The following is a 5938-nucleotide window of genomic DNA, read 5'->3' as shown; positions in this document are numbered from 1 at the left end:
TCATTTAGTTGCAAGGGTGGTAAGGTACTCTCCCATGATTTTATTTGCAACATTGTTGGAGGTGGTGAATCTACAACGGGAGGTGCAAACTCTTTCTTGCTTGTATGGATATGTACAATGGTAGGTGGAGGTTGTGTTGAAGCTTCTATTTCCGTATAGGAACTACATGAAGAGCAAGAAGCTTTATTTGCTTTTCCTGTTCCTGAGCTAGGTGGAACAAATCGTTCTTTCTTTGGTACCCAAACTAGCTCTGGGAGCAGGTGTGTCACATTCCGTGATTTTTTCCTTTCCACGATTTTCAATTTGTTTTGGAGCCACAGGATTGGGTTTACATGGGCCAGGTGACAGGTAAGAGTACAATTTACGTTTGGGCACCCAGATTTGATCATTTCCTTTATAGTATCCTTGGGCTTTTAATAGTCGTTTAGGAATCCAGCGCCACGTTTTCTTACATTTCTTGGAGCGAGTGGGACGTTTCTTACGAGGCTTCCGTTTTTTAGCATCAGCCATGGTTACTAAAGAAGCTTTAGGGACCCACTTGTATGCTTTCTTTGTTATATTAGGATGGTTCTTGCGTGTCTCAAGCTTTCTTTCAACTACATCAGTTGAAGATCTATAGAGTTGGGCTATGGGGACGTATGGTTCAACCTCTTGGACATGCAATGTCTTGGGTTTTATTTCCTTAGGCAATATCTCAAGGACTATGGATTGAGTGATAGGGATAAGAGTTGGTTTTTGCGTTGTGACACCCCTAGTCCCCCAATCAATAGTGCATTTGGTGGCTATCATCCACGTGCGTCCTAGGTTTATATTACCCTCCATAGTTCTAGTAGGCATGACCAAAAAGTCTTGAGCTACAATTCCATTGTCATAACTGACAGAAGTGTGACAGATTCCAAAAACCGTAGTTTTTTTCTTGTTGACACCCTTGACTTGGATAATACTCTCAGATAGAGGTGGCTTCCCTAACTGACACCACACCCCATAGGATAGCAGATTATATTTAGCACCCGTGTCCAATAAGGCGTTATATAGCACTTTTCCATAGGCACTATTTAACTCAATAGGGTATCGTAGAGGTGTGTCAGAGTCCAACCAATCCTCTTCGATTTCCACGTGGAATGCATTTGTGACTCCAAGGTTAGCCTCTCGTTTTTGTCTTATACGTTGTTGTCGCTCCTTAGCCTTAGCTTGAGCTTGTATCTTCTTTAACTCGGTTTGTGCTTTGGCGGCCTTCTTTTGATGAATGGCCCGTAGTTCTTCTTGGCTTAAAGGATCATAATATCTTTTGAATTTACTCCCATTGAGGAATCCAATGGTTTCAACTCCATCAAGAGTTTCCACACGAAGGGTACCTTGTGGGGTAATTTCACATACTCTATATGGTCCTTTACCAGCATATTTCAACTTTTTCTTCTCTTTACGTACTCCATACATAAGGACTTTATCACCAACTTTGATGTCCTTGTCCTTCACATGGCGATCAAACCACTTCTTTCTCCTATCCTTTTCCACAAGAGCATTTTGCACAGCCAACTGTCTCTCTTCGTCTAGTTTTTCTAAGATATACAAACGCTCGGTTAAGGGGTTACCATTCCATCCTTCTTGCGAAGCTACCCTAAGACTAGGAATGACAAACTCCCAAGGCATAACCGCTTCTTGGCCATATACCATTTTGAATGGCGTACAATTAATAGCCACTTTATAAGCAGTACGATAAGCCCATAGAGCAGATGTCAACTTCAAATCCCAATTAGTGCGATGAGCTTCTACCGTCTTGGTTAAAATAGAGATTAGAGTCTTGTTGGTGCTCTCGGCTTGTCCATTAGCTTGCGGGTAATAAGGTGTAGACTTATGGTGGGATATCATAAAGGTTGTGGTAAGCTCTCTTATTACCTCATTTATAAAATGGGTACCATTATCACTAACAATTTCAAAAGGGCAACCAAATCTTGTGATAATGTTCTCAAAAAGAAACTTAGCTGTTGTCCTCGCGTCAGCTTTTTGTGAAGCCTTAGCTTCAGCCCACTTTGTTACATAGTCCGTAGCAACTAGAATATATCGAGATTGAGTGTTGCGAGCTGCGGGACTAACTGGACCTACAAAGTCTAAGCCCCATTTTTCAAATGGTTGGGTTACTTTAATAGGATGTAAGGGCATTCTGTCCTTGCGCTGTGTGGTCTTGTAACGTTGGCACTCATCACACCCTTTTGTAAAAAGTGATGCATCCTTAAATAAAGTTGGCCACCGATAGCCTGATTGCAGCACCTTTCTAGCAGTCAGGTCTCCTGAAAAATGTCCTCCTGCTATGCCCATATGTGCTTCTTGTAAGATATACAAATATTCATCCTCGCGGGCACAACGCCTAAGAATATCGTCCTTGCCTAGTCTATACAGATTTCCGGCAATCAAACAATAGGGTTCACATTCTTTTACTAGCCTTCGAGCGATATCCTTACGAAGTTCCTTGGGTGGAAAACCATTAACTAAAAAGTTAACAATGTTCTCACTCCATTCAGGCATAGTCTCAACTATGAATAGGGAAGTATCGGGTAATTCATCATCAACTCCTGTAGGGGCTTCACCATTGGGTATGCGAGACAAATGATCAGCCATGACGTGCCTTTTACCGGGTCTCACTACAATCGTGAAATCAAACTCCAGAAGAATTAACAACCATCGTGTGATTCTTCCTGTGGAGCATGGCTTGTTTACCAGATACAGCAACGCTTGATGATCCACATAAAATACAAACTTGTTTGCGAGAAGGTAGTAGCGAAATTTCTTTACTGCATAAACCATTGCTAAACCTTCTCGCTCTGTAGTGGTGTAGTTCCTTTCAGCATCGTTCAATTGACGGCTTGCAAAGCTAATGGGATAGTCCAATTTATGTTCTCCTGGTTGAGTGAGAACACACCCAATAGCAAAGTTTGATGCATCAATATGCACATGAAAAATGACATCCCAGTTAGGTGTCCTTAAAATCGGAGCACTTGCTAGTGTTTCCTTCAATTGTTCATAGGCCTGGTCACACTCTTCAGTCCATTTAAATTCAATGAGAAGCTTGTACAAAGGACGTGCTATCTCAGCGAAAAATAAAATAAACCGTCGATAATAACCCACGTGTCCCATGAACCTTTGAACTGCCTTGTAATTGGTTGGTGGTGGTAACTCTAGAATCACTTTAATTTTACTCTCATCGGTTGAGGTACCATTCTTAGATACTATATGCCCTAAAATAACTCCATGCTTGACCCAAAATTGGCATTTGAACGGGTTCAATGAGATACGATATAACCTACACTTTTCAAACACCTTCCGCAAACATGATAGATGTTCTTTCCAAGAAGAGTAAACACAAAGGTCGTCTAAGAAAGCTTCACAAAACTCTCTCAAATATTCTTTAAAAGCAGTGTTTATTAATCGTTGGAATGTAGCAGGGGCATTTGTTAAGCCAAAAGCCATCACACGAAATGCAAACACGCCAAATTCTGTGATGAAGGCAGTTTTAGCTTGGTCCTCTAGCACTATCGTGATTTGGTTGTAGCCTGAGTACCCATCTAGAAAGCTATAAGCTTCCTTGCCTGCAACTCTTTCGAGTACATGTTCGGAATATGGTAGGGGGTAATGGTCTCTTCTAGTAGCTGCATTAACTTTTTTGAGGTCCACGCACACCCTGAGTTTTCCATTCTTTTTTGGCACGATAACTATTGGAGACACCCATTCAGAGTGTTCAATAGGATATATGAACCCACATTTGATAAGCTTTTCTAGTTCTTCTTGAATGATCTTTGCGTACTTAGGATTCATCGGGTAGGGTCTTTGTTGTACGGGCTTCGCAGTGCTAATCATAGGGATCGTATGTTGGACCACAGAAGGTGGAACACCTTTCATATCATGGTATGTCCAAGCGAATACGTCCTTGAATTCCTTGAGAAGCTCTTTGAGGACCGCCTCTTCAACTTCTGTGAGGTCTTGGGCAATAAAAACAGGTTTTGATTCTTCACCGGGGTCGGCTAATTCTATTTCTTTAACTATTGCCGGACCATCATAGATTCCATTATTCCCATCGATAGGTATTCTTTGGGCTTTTGTGTACACAACCTTTGCTTCCCCTGTGGTGTAAGATTTGAAATGTTCTGGTGCAGGATGCAAGTCTGTGGATTCTGGTTGTGCTTTGGTCTGTGCTTCCATTTCTGCTTTCTTGTGTTGTCGAGCTAACTCTTGGTTTTGACGCCTCCTTGCAGTGCGGCTCAACTTTGGCTTGTCTATGATCTCTAATTGGGCTATGTCATGGGGTCGTGGTCTACACCACATAACATTTTGGAGATATTCACCCGAATCGTCTACCAATTTTCGATGAGCATCACATGCTCCTATATAACTGAGCCATTCTGCTGAGGATCTCTTATTTTTTATCCTAGCACGTACATTGGCTCGATATCGACGCCTCTTAAAGTTTTTCTTTTTCTTATCTGAGACCTGCTTTTGATTTGCATTTAGATCTGGCTCACTAAAGGAGTCCTCGTTGGTGTCCTCTTCACTCTCGGAGGAGCTATCATCGGTTGATGTGCTCGGTCCTTCCGAATGTTTTGACTCTAAACTTGCTCCACTCTCTAATTCATGAGATTCAGAATCCGTTTCACTCTGGGAGTCAGTGTCTGAGTCGTGTTGGTCAAAGTCTTCTATTGAGCTATCGGTGTCACTGTCAGATTGGTCTACAATTGCCTTGCCCTTAGAAGATGCATGTATGGCACTTATCATGTTCAGAGGTGCAATTTGTGGTACCTCTTCCCCCTCTGGTGTGACCCAAGTGGTTTCTCTATTTCCCCAGGTATCTATGGTTGCAGCTAGGTGTTCCCAGTCTACATTGTCTGATTCCGTCATACCCGGTGAGGCGGTCCGGGGCGGGCAACAAGAGAGGCGACCTCTAAACACCCCTCAAGGCTCCCGTGCTGCTCAATTGGGGCTGGGGCAACCACAAGCACAACAAAACAACAAACCCACAGCCAAACCCAAACAAGATAGGGGCACCACCTAGTTATGGTATGCGAACTAGGACGCAAGAGAGATTTTGGCACAACCAAGAAGATGCACCACACAACACACACAAGCAACCTCACACCAAGACACACATGAAATGGACTAGAGAGAGCTAGAGCAAAGGGAAGAGAGAGAGGAAAGGATCTTGCGTAATACCTTATTTGTGACTTGCAAATGGAGATGGTTCGTTATGATGCTATCGTAGAACTTGTACAAAACTCACTCAATGCTTAGTGATTGCTAAACATTGCCAAAACACACACACACTGTCTTAGGGTGTGGGAGACCTCTCACCACAATACCCTCTTACAATGGACAAAAAACTGGCAATGAAAAACACACTAAAACACTTTCTAAAATCAAGATCAACCGATAAAAACTCAAATACACAAGTCACCTTGAATTCACCAAACCGTATTGCACAAATGGAAGGACGAAGATTTGAACGTCGAATCACGCCTTTGATGCACCAAACCTCAATTTATTGATGATGAAGGAGCATATACAATAGTGGTTTTGAGATTTGAGGAACTCACGCTCTCTCACTTGCAATGTGTAGCTTGAAGGCTTCTCTCACACCAAGAGTGAAGCTCACAAGTGGTTGCTACACCTAAGTCTCTCCTCACGCATAGAGTGTTAAGGTGTTATGTGAGATGTTGGAGGTTGTTTTACAAGAAGGAGAGGGGCCTATTTATAGGTTGGAGACCCCTCATTAAGATTATTGGAAATCCTAATTTACAAGCTAACAAATCAGGATTATGATTTTTTTGAATATCAAAACATTGTGGGCCTTCTTTGTCTGCTTGAGTCATGGGTGTGGGCTCAAAAGAGAGCGTTATTGATGGTAGATAAGGTGAAAGTAAGTAAGGAGAGAGAGAGAGAGAGAGAGAGAGAG

This window comes from Adiantum capillus-veneris, chromosome 17 (genome assembly GCF_014529385.1).
Source record: "Adiantum capillus-veneris isolate H3 chromosome 17, ASM1452938v2, whole genome shotgun sequence".
Classification (NCBI taxonomy): Eukaryota; Viridiplantae; Streptophyta; class Polypodiopsida; order Polypodiales; family Pteridaceae; genus Adiantum; species Adiantum capillus-veneris.
This window is presented reverse-complemented; position numbering follows the sequence as displayed.